The sequence below is a fragment of the Chroicocephalus ridibundus genome, chromosome 2 (assembly GCF_963924245.1).
Source record: "Chroicocephalus ridibundus chromosome 2, bChrRid1.1, whole genome shotgun sequence".
Lineage (NCBI taxonomy): Eukaryota > Metazoa > Chordata > Aves > Charadriiformes > Laridae > Chroicocephalus > Chroicocephalus ridibundus.
The window spans coordinates 36,387,026-36,403,794 of record NC_086285.1 but is presented as its reverse complement, the minus strand read 5'-3'; the positions used below and the strand labels follow the sequence as shown (position 1 = coordinate 36,403,794).

Sequence of the window (16,769 nt, the reverse complement as noted above, 5' to 3'; positions counted from 1 at the left end):
CGGCTTAGCCCGCGGCTCCCGTCCCCGCGTCCCCTCAGGGACCGCTCCCCACCTGGCCGCCACCCGTGACGTCATGGAAACACCCCGCCTCAACGGCCGGGGGGGATGGCGGCAATAACGCCTCCTTAGCACGTGGGGGGAGTAAACGGGCGCTTCCCGTTGGCCAGGGTGGCTGTCAATCAAGCGCGACGGTCCCGCCCACAGTCCCTCTCCTGGACGGTCCCCAGGAGCTCGGCGGGAGTGGAGGTGCTGCTCCGTGCGCCTCCGCCCACCCCTCGGCGCAGGTAGAGCGGCTCTTTATGGTTGCGGTTGTCGCTCCCGCCCGGCTTCTTCCTCCCTCCTTCTTGCTGTCTGTGGGGCGCCGCCGCCCGGGGGCCATGGCGGGGGCGCCCGCCGGGCGGTAGCTCGGCTGGGGGCAGGTGAGCAGCTCAGGTGGGTGTCCGGGCTGGGCTGGCGGGCCGCGGGGCCGCTTCACCGCCGCGCCGTAGGGAAGGGGCGGCGGGGCGGGGCGTAGCCCGTGGGTGGGGGGCGGTTGCAGCCCCCTTTCCTGAGGCGCGGCGACGTTCCTGGTGGTCTGCGGGGCGGCTCGGGCAAGGCAGGGTGGCGCCCTCCGGCGAACTCGTCACGCCAGAAAAGTGGCTTTTTACCACATAAAATGCACCATTGTGGCCCGGCTCGCAGCGGGAGCCCCCCGGGGGCCGCTGGCCGGCGGTGGGCGGGCGGCTGCTGCCGCCGCCGGAGCAGCGCCTCAGCCCCGCCGAGCCCCCTCTCCGATCACCCCCCGCGGCTCTCGGTTGTCCCCGGCCCCGCTGTTACAGCCCCCACGTCCGCTCCGGAGCGGCAGCCAACTTAAAACACCTTTTCCTGCTTCGGGAGAGTGCTGCTGAGGGCTGCTCGTCCTTTATCTCGCTGCCGGTGGCACCGAGACGGAGGGAATTGCAGATGAGCCGTGATACAGCGGGCAGCCGGTTCCCGAGCGGCTCCCGGGCGGCGAGGCGGCGTTCCCGGGAGGCAGCGGGCAGGGGCAGGTCTCCTGCCTGCTCTGGGCAACCGAGCTGGCAGCCGGCCGGCTGCTACATGTAACTTCAGAAATTTTGGGCGTGTTTGCAAAGCTGTCGCTTCACCAAAGCTGCCGTTCTCTGTGCTCCTGTAAAATAAAAAATGCCACCATTATTTCCCACATCTTTAAGAAAATAGGTTAATTAAGTCCAGCCTCTTCAGTTTCCAGGTTGATTAATTTCCACTTGAGGACAAATTAGGCAATATGAGCATTTAAATGCTCCATTACTCGACAACTTTGGTACAGTTTGCTGACAGTGAAGTACTCTTTACCGACGCTGATTTATTTTTACTAGGAGGCTATCTGGAATGGCTAGAGAAAAGGACATCTAATAAATTTTCTTCTTCCTTGTAAGGCAATTTGTCTGCCTTATGTTTTTGTCCTAGGCCTCTAATGATGGTGACAGTGTTCTTCCTTCTCTGCTGTCTCGAGAAGGGACAGAGGGAACAGTTGGCTTTTGCTTCATCCCTTGACTTTCATCAATTAATCATAGAGTTCAGAATGTTTCACTCTACTTAATTTCAACAGAGCTTGTAAGTCTGGTTTGGGTATTTAAAGCAGGTGTTTTCATGGACGTTTTCTGTAAAGCCCTGGGTAACAACAGTCTTAATTTTAATGAGCTTTGATTTTATTATTGAAAATGTTTAAAATAATATCTGAAGTAATCTTCCCTAGTCTGTACTCCAATAGACTAAGCTAAATATTCTCTATGTGGCTTCTAGTCCATTGACAAAACAATAATGTTTACAGTTCCTTATTCTCTTTTTCTTTACTCTGATATCCCCCTCCCCACACCCTGTATTTTGGCCCCATTTATGTCCTCTCTTATCATCGTGTATAATATGTGGGTTTGCCTGCAGGAAAGGTGGGAGGGGAATTTTAGGGATTGGAGATGCTCTCTGTGTATGACTGTGCACGTGTGTGTGCTGAACAGTTGTGGTTGGGCTGAAATTACCGGCATGTTCACCAGGGACAGGAAATGATGGTGAGACTCAGCTGGAGTTTGCTTACTGCAACACTGCATGTGTGGCTAGCTCATTCACTTTTGCAAACGTAAGTATACTGGGTTTTATACAAATCCTTATTTGGTTTTTTTGGTAGCTGTGTGTATGTCATTATACAGAATTGGGTCTCGTTCAAACCACATCCATTATAAATATATGTATGTCAGTCTAACAAGCTTTCCTTCATTTGTTGCATTCTGTAGGGTTTTTTACATGCTCTGTAGAAGGTAGAGTGGAATAGGGCATTCTGGCAGTCTGAGATCTTATGGTTTCTAATAAGCTGAATTTTCAGTTGCTACAAAGAGTGCTCTTGCCAATTTATATATTAATTATGTTTTTCAATAGGAAGGCTTTTCTCATTTTGTAGCTAATATATTTTAGGCTTAAACTTGATTTGCTGTAATATGCATTTCAAAAAAATGCAGTGATGAACTAGGCATCAAAATGAGTGTGGGACTGTGCAGTCATGGGGTACTTCTATACGTCGGAAGAAGCGTGGTGTTTGTATCAGCATATTTTGATCTTATTGAAGTCAGTAGAAACTTCTCAGCTGATTTCAGTTATGTTGAGATTTGATTCACCAAAGGTGTGAAGCTTTGGGTGTAAAGGTGTTACACCTGAAGCAAAGGTGTAAAGGCTTGGGGCTACTGTGATACACCACTATGAAGGAAGCCAGTGAAACTCCTAGGAGAATCTAATTGCCTTTTTCTGTATCAAGTTTCCAATAATAGGATGCACTTCTTGTGAGATCTGACAAACAACTCTCCAGACTGGGTCTAATGTGTTTCTGTTACCAAATTTACACAGCTCTGCTCTTCGGAATGCTGGATTTTCATGTTGGTCTTCTGCCTTTGTGGTTGTGTTCAAGCAGTATACTCTGGGGGACAGACTTTGTTTTTAGTCTCCTGCAGCTGTCACTTGTGGTACAAGTATGTAAATCCTTGAATGTTGTGCCTGGAAGTACATGTTTCACTGCTTTAGCTCCTCTTTTATCTGAAGGACAAAGAGGTTTTGTGTATGTAACTTTCTGCCCCATTGTGGGTGCTTGTCCTTATTCTGCTAACATAAAGTATATCTCCTCGATGTTAATTTCTAATTACCTTAGACTGAAGTTTGCTGTCTGCCTTCAGGCATGAGCGATGTGGGTGTTGATGCTAATGAATATGACAATCTGGGTAAAGTTGGAAACATAATAGCTAAGAAAAGCAGGGCTGTGGGTCTGATCCTGGGAGGCAGGATATCCGTAACTACTCCTCCTTTCAATCTGTTTTAGCTTGTTGCTCATGCAAAGTTCTTGAAGCTGCTTGTGACTTTCATGTAGTGTGTATGTTCAGAAATAGCAGATTCTATTATATATGAAGTTATGACGTGAATCAACACAGTGTTGGAGTAGTGGTTTTGGAGCTCTGTCAACATGGAACTCATGGAATGTTGTTGCAAGTTGCTTGAAATATTAGAAAAAAAAGTTAAGGGCAGTCTCAGCAGAGGAAGAAAACAGAAAGCTTGCACAAATTCTGTCTGATTTTCTATAGTCAGGTGTCCCAACTGAGATAATTGTTAAATGATCGGAGTTATTTATTTATTTATTAATATGAATTCGGGTACCTGCCTTGCTAGTAAAAGTGGTGAGAGCACTCTAAGAAGTGCCATCTGAGACTGAGAAACGCGTTCCGTCAGCTCAGCCTCTGCTGCCCTGCCTGTCTGGTGTGCCAGAACAGCCCTGACTCAGTGCAAGTTCCTTAGGGTAGAAGTCACGTGTTAGTACATAGCAGTAAGCACGACAGCGCTTAATCCTATTTCAGTGCCTGGGCGCTCCATGATGCTAACCACGAAAGTAAAGAAACAGAGTTGAGCCGCTTTTGATGTGGAGGGTGTTAAGCAATTTTTGCAATGCCTGTTCACTCGTGCTTCACAGTCTTTGGATGAAGGCTGTTCTAGACACAGCTCTCAAACCTTTTTCTGTGGAAAATAAGTACTTATAAGCATGATTTGACAGGAATCCCTGTTATGTGCAAAAGGAGAGAGGAGTAAGATTGAGAACTGACTTTCACTGACCTCTAAACCTTAAGCTGAAGTAGTGCACTGAAAATTGCTATGGGTTTCTATCTCTTGGAGGGATCTCCAAACTTACTAATCGTATATCTGTCTGTAAGACAACCTGATATAAAGGCAGTGGCTGCCTAATAGCATCTGGTAAGTCACAGAAGGAAGGCTGTAGATATGATTCTTTATGTGCCTCTGTGCATTGTTTTTCAATTTTGTAACAGTTTAGACTGAATTTAAAAAATCCTTCCTTTGCAGTCATTGAATAGCATAATATCTGAGCTCTGCATTCCTTGTTTGATCAAGAGGTGCATGTGTATCTGTGTTTCTAGATTTCTCACTTTAAAGTCCAGTTGTTAAATTACAAGTACTTGAACTGAAGATTCCCTCTTTAGTCTTTAAGTTGTGAGGTTTTGATGGCTGAATCATATTTAGATTGGCAAACACAGCTGCTACCATGTCAACACTTAATTACTTCCTTCTGGACGTTTTCTTTGGCACTTTTGTTAACATGGGTGTGCAGACACAGCTCCCTTTCCTCTGCCTTCCAATGTAGTGCATGAATTGGGAATTAAGGAGATTTTTATTTTGATGTGATAGCTTCAGATTCTGCCTGCATGTTGGTTGAGCTGAAATTTAAAAAACGGCCACAGCAAAAACACGGTAGTATGTGGTGCTGCAGTTGTCATGCAGCACTCGTATTTAACTGCTATTCTTAGAATGAAGATGGTAACATTACAAAATAGCAAAAGTGAGAAACTAATCCTTGTTTGTATCAGTGTTTATAATTATTCTGTGTTTGTGGTAATGATACCTGTTGGATCTCAGTAATGACTTTTTGTTGCCATTAGAAAAACATGAAGCATTAGGCTTTCTGTCCATTCAGTGTATCCTCTGATGAGTGTTTTCAAAGAGTAGAAGTCCGAAACGTTCCCCTGGCTGAATATAGTTGTACTCTTCCCTCATCTTAATTTCTGCCAATTCGGTTATTACTGCTTGTGATGATACAGCAGAGTCTCTACTGTCACAAGTGTCATTTCTTATCTGTTGTGGTGATCACTTAGGTCACTTTTAGGTCGCCCCTCTCTGATCTGACTTACGCCGCTACTTCTTGTGATTCTGGAGGCTTTTCCTAGTCACAGCAAATACATTGTTACTGTTCTGGTTTTAGTCTGTTCCATTTTTATATAGTTGCTGGTGAAATTAAATGAAGCTCCTGGTCTTAATGGTTCTGATAAAGAACAACTGCGTGGATATGCTCCATTTGCCTTACGTGTTTACTTGTTTTTGCCAGGAGAGTAGCTGAAACCACAGAAGAAACAATTTCTGAACAGCTTGTCAATCACAAAAAGAACCGTGTGTGCAGGAGACTTTATCCTTCTCTGTGCACAAGCCCATCTGTGTCACTGTTAATTCTGCTTGTTAGACAAGGTTAAGTCCTGCCCTTGAAGTTTTCACATGGGCACAGTAGGATATAGGTCTCTGGCGCTACTTTCTTCCGTCTCACCAACCACTCATGTTAAAAAAAAAATAAATATAAAAACAATAAAAAATTTTTTCAATGTCTCCCTCTTCACCAAGATAATTGCTTTGTCAGTGTGTCTAGAAAAATAGCCTTGAGGAGGGATAGAGAAAGTTTCTTCATGCTCTTAGTTCCCCAAGTGAAATGTGAAGTGTACAATTCTTATTTTTACAGAACTTTTGCTGTCCTGTCTGCAGTTGCAACAGATGGCTTTGAAACCAGCCGTGATAAGTTTTATTGTCAAAAGGGTTCTGCTGCCGCCTCAGGCTGTGAGGCATAATAGAAGTATCTCCCCTGAACATGCTATAGAACGCGCCTTGCTCATACTGGCACCTGGGACTATGCTGGCTGCAACTGTATTGCTAGAAAAAGGAGCTTGTTTAATAGCCTTATAAAATACTGTATTCTGAAGGAGAGTGAATAGTTCTGTCCTTTCTTTCTATATCCCTTGCTTGAGACAAAGCTTTGACAGCATAAACTGTGAATGTAAGCACAACTTATAATGTAGGGGGGGAGGAGGAGGGAGGAAGTTTCGCTATGAATGTGATTCAGTTACTAACTGTCTCAGATACCTTAAAAAAAGACACGGTGACTGTCTGTTGATCTTCAGCGGTACTGCTTGAGGGCTTTAAAATAATGAAGTGTAAAACGTCAGTAGCAAGGGGGATCCCGAAGACATGCTGGTGATTCCTGTCTGCATAGTGGGGAGCTGATGAAGCTAACACCAAAGGATGTGGGCTACTGAGTCTTTGCTAGTTGTGAAGATGACTGTGGTAGGAGTTTTTGTGGTGGTTTTCTTAGGTTTCCTCCCTGATACCTTGCTGCTTGCCAAAGGCGGGCAGGCTGGTACTGGCTGAGAGATACCTTTCTACTATTTGGGAACTGTGTGGGGTTTTACCCCTGCAGTTGGATGCATCTGTGCGGCTCAGTGGCACGTGACCTCTCAGTTCTTGTGAACTACACAGCTGTTTAAGAAGCAGATGCTCTAAGAACATGCTAGTCCATTATTTTTTTTTTAGCAATGAGTTTGCCACCTCAAAAGAAGCAGCCTGCATCAGGCTATTTGGAGATGGCATTATTGCTGAAAAATTGCAGGTATTTGCTTTTTAAACAAGTGATAATGGAACAAAGAAACAAAAAATAATAAGCAAAAGTTGTTATTAAGACTATGCCTGAAGATAAGATTTCTCCCTAACTTTTTTTTGCTAGTAAGTAAGAGGGATTAGTAGGGATCTGTGGTCTACCCTGGTACTGTCATGTCCTGGAAACTTCTCAGAACTGCATCTTACTTGCTGTTACTGTTAAATAGTGTTAGTTGATACACTCAGAACACCCATGCTTAGTTTCCTTAAAAGATAATGTTCTGATAATGGGTTTGTCACTTGTTAAGATATGCAGCAGGACAGGACCAGAGGCAGTGGGCACTGGAATACAGGAGGTTCCCTCTGAACATCGGGAAGTATTCACTGTGAGTGTGATTGAGCAGTGGCACAGGTTACCCAGAGATGTTGAGGAGTCTCCCTCCTTGGAGATACTCAAAAGTTGTTTGAATGTGGTCCTGGGCAACCAGCTCCAGGTGGCCCTGCTTGAGCAGGGAGGAATGGACCAGATGACCTCCAGAGATCCCTTCCAACCTCAACCATTCTGTGATAATTGTACTAGTGTATGTTGAAGTTTAGTGTAGTGCAACTCTGTTCTTCAAACTCAGATCTAGAAATGATTTTAGAAAAGCCAGTCAGAGTCCTGGTGTTCTTTTCCAGTCTTGCCTGGGCCTTAACTTAGTCAATAAACAACCTATTAGTTGGGATACAGGTCATCTTTCGTACAGAAGAGCATAACTATTGTTGTAATAGGCTTCTCATGGAGGATTCATGGTGTCTGTGTGGCAGAACTTGACTTCTAGAAATAGAAAAGAATTAGAACTCATAGGGTTTGCAAACTTGCTGATACTAAGGTCAGATAACAAGCAATTTGTGTATGAAGAGGAGAATCTAGTTCCAGGCTAAATCTAGTCCTGTTGTTGAACTCTAGTAACAACCATGTTGGAAGAGTTGGTATTTCTTATTTGTTTTCTGCTTAAAGTTGAACAATGGAAGGAAAATAATTTAGGTATTGGTCTACAGGACTTTGTTGTGTCTTAGCAAGAAAGCTACTGTGTTTTAAGAAGTTAATTCAGTAGGTGTACCCTTACTAGCATCAACATGTATTATTTACTGAATAATATGATAGACGGTTAAGATGCATGGTGGACCCACATTTGCGTAACACTGTGGTATCTGTACCGCTGCTAGGCTGAGCAGGAGCCCAGCTGGGTTTACATTCCTGGGCTGGGTATGAGGGACTGTTTTGACATATTATTTTTAACCTTCTGTCCAAAAAAACAGATCTAAAGGGAAATGAAATTTCAAGTTTGGGTGTTGAGCAAGATATTGCGCCAAAGTATTATGATTGATTCTTGTCTTCCTTAACTGAATGGTAGTGAAATTTTTTAACTGAGTGACCTAGCTAGGAAGTAACAATTCAAAGCTCTTACACTACTGCCACAGCTGCTGAAATTCAGGAAGTATAAACCCCATTCATTCTTTCCTGTTGTTTAAAAATAATAATAAAAAAAATAGTGATTGAGTTCACTTGCGGATTTGTTACTGCCATTCAAATGCACTTGTATCATCTGCAAGACATTAAAACCAGAAGCACTCAATATTGTAACTGTATAAACTTTATAAAACTAAGACTCACTTATTAAATATCTCCCAGTGCTCAGAGAATCTCAAATTGTTGAGAAAGGAGAACTTACTCAGGTAGGGAACTGCTGTCGTGAATAAATAAAGTACTTAGCCTTTTAGCTGATATCCAGTTTGTTTTTTTGAAACAAGCTTTTTAACATCCTATTTCTTAGAATATGAATAAAAATGCACTGCTGAAATCATTGTTTCATTCAATTTGCTGAATAAATATGGAACTTAATTTCAGATTCAGAGACAAAGTATTAGAATTTTCCACAGGATAGCTGTATTTTAGGCTTCACTCTTTATTTTATAGCTTATTTTCCTATGTATAATACTATATTGTACTGCACTTTTGGAGGTTCAACAGAATCAACACTTCCACTTGAAAATCAACAGCAGAGCCGTTGCCAGGATGTCACTTCCACAGATGATACTTATTGTTTGTTTGCATACATTTTTTTTAAAAAAAATTGCTTTCACAAAATGGAGCATTTGATTTGGGTGACTTGTAAAATATATGTTTGGTTTTTTTTTTTCCTTTATTGCAGGAACACTTAAGGATATAAGGTCACTTTTTTCTGCCATGTCATATGCATGCAATTGCTGGTGCACTGAAGATCCCTTACTGGTGTTAACCTTACAATTTAAAAGATAAAACTTCAAGTAATGGGAGACCATTAAGTATTTTTAAATGCATACAAGGTCATTGTTTTCATCAGGCAGGCTTTAATAATCTGCTTTTAGTCCTAGTTGATTAGTTTGATAAGCTGAGCAGGGAAGATGCAACTTCCCATTTATTTCTAGCTGTATTGTCAGCCACCTCTATTTTTAAAAAGTAATTCACAGTAATTTAGTGGTAGAACAGTGGCTGTATCTCAGTATCATCAAGTGACTGAGTGTTCTTGCTTTGGCAAACATTTGTGGGGCTTGTCTGTGGTGGTGACTGCTTCCTACTTGAAGAGGCTTGGTTTCTGAGCATTTGAAAACATCCACATTTTCCTAACTGTGGATGCCGTTTTGGTCTTGATAATCCAGACATAATGACAGTTGACAGTTCACATTGAACTGCCAAGCGTTCCTTGACAAATGAGCTTGCATTATTTACTTTATTATGACTAGAATGCATGGTTAGCGTAAATGCACCCTCTCTTCAGTGCAGGATGAGAGTTGCTTGCTTCTGGCTTTCTCAGAACCATATGAGAGTTGTTTTCTTCTGGTTTTCTGGCTACAGACTCAAGGAAGAGTAGCTGGAGAGCTGCCTGGCAGAAAAAGGGCCTGGGGGTGTTGGTGGACTGCCGGCTGAATATGAGCCAGCAGTGTGCCCAGGTGGCCAAGGCGGCCAACAGCATCCTGGCCTGTATCAGGAACAGCGTGGTGAGTAGGACTAGGGAAGTGATGGTCCCCCTGTACTTGGCACTGGTGAGGCCCCACCTTGAATACTGTGTTCAGTTTTGGGCCCCTCACTACAAGAAAGACAATGGGGTCCTGGAGCGTGTCCAGACAAGGGCAATGAAGTTGGTGAGGGGTCTGGAAAACAAGTCTTTATGAACAGTGGCTGAGGGAACTGGGGTTGTTTAGCCTGGAGAAAAGGAGTCTGAGGGGAGACCTTATCGCTCTCTACAACCTGGAAGGAGGTTGTGGAGAGGTGGGGGTCGGTTTCTTCTCCCAAGTAACAGGTGATAGGACAAGAGGAAATGGCCTTTAAGTTGCACCAGGGGAGCTTTAGATTAGATATTAGGAAAAATTTTTACACAGAAAGGGTTATCGAGCATTGGAACAGCCTGCCCAGGGAAGTGGTGGAATAGTCATCCCTGGAGGTATTTAAAAGATGGGTAGACATGGTGCTTAGCAATACGGTTTAATGGTGGTTTTTGTCAGTGTTAGGTCTATGGCTGAACTCTATTATCTGAAAGGACCCTTCCAACCTAGGCAGTGCTATAATTCTGCAGAGCCCTTCTGCAAAAAGCTCATATTTCCTTGCTGTTAAATGAATTTTATGTTCTAAGCTTAAAAAAAAAAAAGTTTGTCTGCGGACTATTAAGAAGATTAATGTCTTTGTCTCTGTGGCCTGTCTCACAGTCCTTGCATCTTGCAGAACTTGAATTCTTGAGGGATTTTTATTCTTAATATCATTGATCAACAGTCTGCAAGTGCATTGCCACTTAATCCACCTTGTGATGGGTGACTTAAGAGAGAAGGTGTAGGCTGTGCATCTCTTGTGCATTATTTTTTCAATAAAATAATATCTTCTATATTAGCCTACCCTAATGCATTTACAGCTGAGAGAAAGGATGGTATTTGGTAAGAAAACTAGGGATGAAGGATGGGAAAACAGTTTTTTTACATATTACTGTACATAACTTTAATCCTCACTACTTCTGGCTGACAAAACTGCTTTTTAACTTCCTTGTGGTTCTTTTTGACTCTTGGAAAACAATGGGGGTGTTCTGAGTAAATCCAGGCAAGTCATCCTATGAAATGTTTTTGCCCAGTCTGTGAATGCCACTGAAACATTTGCATGCAAGAATGTTTTGTGGAATGTAGGAGTACAAACAAAAATTTCAAGACATAGATTGGCTAGACTCGTGCTTGGATTGGTTATGTTGAAGAAGGGAATTGAAGAAAATTGTTCTGATCCTCCAATTCCTCCCTGCACAGAGATTCTGAAATGCTTGTTTCTGCATATTAGAGTATCTGAGTCCCAGAACTCTGGAAACTGCAGTCATCCTCTTTCAGAAAGGCATGGGCATGCAAAGTTTTGACATCAAATCAAGGAGAAAATATCAACAAATTTAGTTATCAGAATTGATATAGTAAAGCTACATATGTCTGGTAGCCTAAACATAAATTCTAAAAAATACAGTTTCCTTGATCTGCCACTTTTTGAAATTAATATTCCTTAAAAAAACCCCACCAAACCTTTGTTGACAAAAGACATACATATAAGTGAGTAAAACTGAAATAATTTCTTTTTATTAATGGAAACTTTAGAGTATTAAGGCAAAGTCAGTTTGCAGCCCAGGTTAAATCAGCAATAGTAACGTCGGTAAGTGGTATATAAAGGCTTCCTTGCTGAAAGTGGCTCTACTGACACATCACAAGACTTCATGGTCATGTATTTGTTGCAGTCAATACATTCGTATATTCCTTTTAGTAAAGTGACCAGGCATCATCTTAAAATAGTCAGAGCTTTGACCCCAGGTGTCCCATTAACAATTTCAAAATGTCCCTGCTTTGACTAAAACTTTACTCCAGGATTCTGGCTAAATGTATCCATAAGCAGTTTATACACCTGACTAAAATTGACATTTTCTCTCAGTTTTTATATGAGCATCTGCATTTCTTCTGAGCCTTTGTAAACTGGTTAACTTTTTGCTTTGTTCACTTGAGGGGGACTCTCCTGTTCCCTCAGTCAGGCTAGGACTCTTCTATTTAGACTTGAAGAGATGCAGAGAATCTTGTTATGTGGCTGACTAGGTATGCTCACAGTATTTACTTCAGGAAAATATTCTGCTGTCAGTCTTCCTTTTATGAGCTTCCATTGATCTCAGGTGTATTTTAGGTACTATTTTTTGTTTCCTGACCAGATTAGATGCTGGCAGTATCTTGCACAATGGCTTTTTCTGATGCTTCCCTGTATATCTCTGTAGGAAATGTCAAGGGTAACTCTTTTTCTCTTGTCAGACTTTCGTCAAACTGGTGATGGAGTGACTGTGTAATCAACTTGTACATTTAAGTACCTTCTCCTCCTTGGTCACTTCCAGCTGTCATAGCAGAACTTCTGCTTGTCTTACTCTTTGGGTCCTGACCTTGCCTTCAGGACTGATGAACTGCATTCCCTGTCACTGCTTCTGTTCATGTGGTTCCTCTCACCTAGTGTTCTAGTTGTTTGGTGCATCAGAGGTGCCTCTATACTTTTTGTCAGCAGCAATTTTTATTAGACACCTCAATTCTTTTGTCACTAGTAGGACTGTTAAATAAAACTATCCGCAAGATAATTCTTGGCAAACTCTTCTGATGATCAGTGTCAGGCCTGACGTTTTTTTGTCATATTCTGTGGCCAGTTACTTAGTCACTTTGCAACTCTTCTACTAAATAAGGTAATTGCCAGCTTTATCAATTTTTTTATGCAGCTGCTGACAGCTTCAGATGAGATCTACATATTTCTTTTGTCTTTTTAAATTATTATTATTTTTTAAAGTTAATCTGTTACCATTGACCTTGGTATTTCCTTCTGACTCTTTGACTTAATCTGAAATCTTGCATGTTACTGATTGTAGTAGTGCTGATTTCCCTTTTCTTCCCTCACCTCCAACTCTAAGGCAGGTATTCTGTTTGCTCTCCTGCCCATCATAGAGTATCTCCAACTGTTTTTTTGTTTGCTTAAAAGGTATAGATTATGTGTCGTGGTTTGAGCTGGACTGGCCATTGAAATGAACAACAGATGCTCTCTGAGGAGGACAATTGCGGTTTTTAAATGTTTATATTGGTTAGAGGTGAAATAGGCACAATAACTTGACAATGCATGAAAGTTTTATTTGCAACTCTGTGTACAATTTAATCTGCCTTTTCTTTCAGAAATATGTAGCAGTATCATCTGATTTCCTCAACTCATGCTCAGGAAGCTATTACTCTTGATTCCATGTTGATTGTGAAAGTTTCAAGGCCTGTTTCATAGTAGACATCCTGTCTTTGTTTCTTTACTAAGAAATTTTCACTTCTTCGCTTAATTTCAGTGTGTTGTTGAATAACTTTGTTTTCAATACCTTTAAATAATTTTTTTAAGTTTTAATTTTATTCCCATACTTCAGAGAAATTGCACCTCGTATATTAATCAACTCTTTCCCTGCCTCTTCGGGAGGTGTGGGGAAGCTATTTATCTAGTTAGGCCTGTTTCGTCTTGCAAGTTGTCTATTGCACACTGCATCCCATGAGGCATTTCTAGATTTGTTTCTGCACATCTAATGAAGCAGCAGCTCAGCATTATCAATTCTGGAGAGTTTGAATTCCTCAGTCTACTTGACTACTTAAACTAGTTCCTTTTGCTTATTGCTTGTTTGAGTCAAAGAAGTTAATTTCCCTTAATGCCTAATTCACTGTGATATTTTTTCATTCTAATAAAATAAAATCTGCACCAAGGCTGGTTTCTTGGAATCTACCACAGACTCTCAGCACTCTGAGCAGGACTGTCCTTTTTTAAAGTGAGTTGTTTGTTTTTTATTTTTTTGACCCAACTGGATTCTGTTCAGTGTGTTTGGGTTATTTTAATCTACCACAGTTCTAAGTGGTTTAGATAAGTATCGCCTTTACCTCTGCTGGCTTTTCTGAATAGTGTGCACATTTCAATATGTATTTTAGCCACCAAGACTCTATCCCTGTGGTATCTAGTCTTGTATTTAATTCAAGTTCATCAGTTTTGTAGTATAGGCCTGGTTTGTTTGTTTGTTGGTTTTTGTTTGGGTTGGTTTGGTTTGAGGCTTTTTTGTACACAAATACTTCACAATGTTTTATCTGGCCTGTTTACCAGGGCAGACTACTTGTCTGCCTGACCCCTGTTCTCATCTGTATTTGGACTTTTAGTCCTCTATCAAACTGCCAGAGATAAGAGTCCTTCTTGGCCACATCCTCGTTTTCCTTTGCTAGTGCAGTGAGGTTAGATGGGGAGATTGTGTGGGTGCCCAACAACTTTCACTTCTCATTTTCATCTGTAAATCCCTTCTTGGGTGTGTCACCTTGTCCTAGAGGGTCAGTGTCCTTGTCTCATGAATGAGAGATCTCATCGGCAGGAGAGTCCTGCTGAGTGACTCTGAATACTCTAGTGTTTCACCCATCTTTCTCTATCCTCGTTATTTTAATGCCTGTTTATCAAATCCCTTGAGATATAGCTGGATCAGTTGTTTGAAGTCCTGGCTTATAAATGATCTTTATATTTCCTGTGCCCTGCCCCATTCCGTTCTGTGACTGTAACTTAAGTAACCTTGAACACCCAGAAATAATATAGCTTCAGATCAGTAGGGAAATACATAAAGTGCAAGGAGGAAGGGGAAGGGCTGACATACATGAATCATTTGATGAGACTGCGAAAGCATTCACTTAAATGCAACTTTATTTATATATTTTTTAAAACATATATATATAAACATTAAAAAAACCTCATTGCATTTTAGTGAATCTATTTAACTGAAAATATTTATAACTTTTCCCATGAAATCACAGATATAGTAGTACCTGTTGCCGGAGTTTTTCAGCAGCTATTGCTACAGCTGAGGCAATTTTGCAGGTCACCACATGTAGAGAAAAGCATCTGATAAATAAATAGATTCTGGGCTTTGTAGCATCATAACTGGCCGCATCTATTTCTTTTTTTTTTTTTTTTCCTGCGGGAAAAATTCTCTGAATAAACTTACTGTGAATAGGTTGCAGCTTCTGCAGGATATTATGTATGTATTCTAGTGGATCCTGGAGGATGGTGTATCTTTTCTCTGAATCGTGTTATTTTAACATAATTGCTTTTTAATTAATTCTTCCATGAAAGTTTTGTCAACGTTTAGGCCTCAGCTGTCCTAACCTGAGGCTGATGAGGCTTGGTTGTTTTGTTGGTTTTTTTTTTTTTGTGGGTTTCTGTGTGTACATGTGACACTAAGAGGAAAAGAAGAAGGGTTTATACTTACATCGGTATTCTAATTTTGGAGAGGAGAGTAAAATCTCTCCGGTATTACTGGTGACAAGAAAACAAATCACCTTTTTCTAGTATCTTTTCTCTCCTGCTAATCCCTAGATCCAGATTTAGTGGACAGTCATGTAAGGATACCGTAGCTGCTTGCTTACTTTCCCAGACTAATACCGTGGTTGCTTTGGCTGATCTCCACTGTTTTTCCATCCTTATGCTTGTGTGGGTTTTTCTACTAATTTTTTAAAAGGCAGCGTGTGTTATGTCTCTACTTTCCACACCTTACATGATGGTTTTAAATGTGGGAAGAGGATGAGGGTTGCCCTGCCCTGCCTGTATCTGTCTGCCTCAGAGCAGAACAGCTCAACTAGGAGGGGCCCCATGGAGTTCTAGGTCACTCAGCTCTGACTCATGACAGTTAACACATAGCTTTAAGAGTCTGTTTATCCATAGTAGATGCATTATGTTGTGTATGTTGTATTTGGACTTTTTTTTTAAACATTCATCTGTTCTAAATAGGCTGTTGTGAATGGCAAAGTTTTAAAGTAAAAATGCTTTCTGTAAGAGTGACAGACCGGGTATACAAAGAGCTTCCAGTATTCGTCTCTGTGTTTTTTTTTTTTTTGTGTGTGCTATTTATCCACATTTTGCTTTGTTACTTCAGAAGGAAAAATCTTAATGGCGGTGAGTATCATGATTTTGTGATTTATCAGAAGTGGGTAAATGAAGTCTGTCTACGCCTGCATTGACAGTAGGGAGCCTTTCTGTTCTGCGGCAGCTCAGCCAGCAGTAGACCATGGATATTCTCATGCAGAACAGTGCACATCAGGAGGCTTGCTTTAAAAAAAAAAAATCTCTTAAGCAACAAATAGACATAGTTCCTTTAACCTGTTTTATCCGACCTGGTCTGCACTTCAGAAATGGTAGGTGAGAGGACGGAAAAAGCTGTGGCAATACTACCTTTGGTCTTATTCAGTGTAGTAGGTACTTCCTGGCAGACCTCCAGCTGGTGCTCCTACAGTGCATGCACAGCTCTGGGCAAACCTGGAGTTCAGCTCTAATGTTATTCAGTAATTCATATGGTCTGACAAATACTTTTTCTTCCATAAGTAGTGTTATTCTTCTTTTCCCCACTCACCAAAGACAGGAATGAAGAAGACCAGAACTCTTTGATGTCTAAGAGTTCAGCTCAGTAAAGAAGAGAGAAGAGGATGGATGAAACCAGAGAGAGAATAGGTAAAGGATACAAGCCAGGTGATTGTTTTGGGCTGTGGGAAGAAAGGGAGTTCACAGTCATGGCCTGAGGGAACGTAGAAAGACTTGTCATTGCAGCAGTGGCTTTTTATTTTTTAAATTTAACTCCCTAAATTGTAGAAAACTTGCAAGCACTTCAGTTAAGTAATGACCTCTAAAATGAAGGTGAACAGAAATGCTGAATCTGTAGAGCACACTTCTAGCTGTCAGCCAAATTTTCTGCCTGAAACCCGTGATCAACTCAGAGAGGGAAACTGAAGCCTGCTACGTAGAACTCCTTAATTTTTTTTTTTAAATCCTTGTTGGGTAAAAGAAGGCAGAAGAGAGAACTTGTTCCATGCCTTTATCAGGGTGCTGCAGTCTCTGCTGCCGTAGCAGATTTTGGACCCGCTTGTGTATGTCATGCCAGTACAAAGGCTGCAGGGAAGGGTCGGTCAGGAGACTCACTCCTCCTCTTCCTCCCCTGTGGTGCCTAGCTCGGTGGCAC

At 41.6% G+C, this 16,769-nt stretch overlaps 1 protein-coding gene across 7 annotated transcripts in view; it reads left to right on the top strand.

The window, feature by feature from the left end:
• Positions 1-201: 201 nt before the first annotated feature.
• Positions 202-16,769, top strand: part of OSBPL3 (oxysterol binding protein like 3) — a 94,471-nt gene continuing 77,903 nt past the window's right edge. For 4 of the 7 annotated variants that reach the window (XM_063325036.1, XM_063325034.1, XM_063325035.1 and 1 more), the window contains exon 1: positions 202-432. The gene's annotated coding sequence lies outside the window, so the exon portion shown is untranslated. Of the gene's footprint in view, positions 433-2,035; positions 2,114-16,769 lie in introns of those variants that run through there. The other 3 variants (XM_063325031.1, XM_063325032.1, XM_063325033.1) reach the window with 3 other exon arrangements.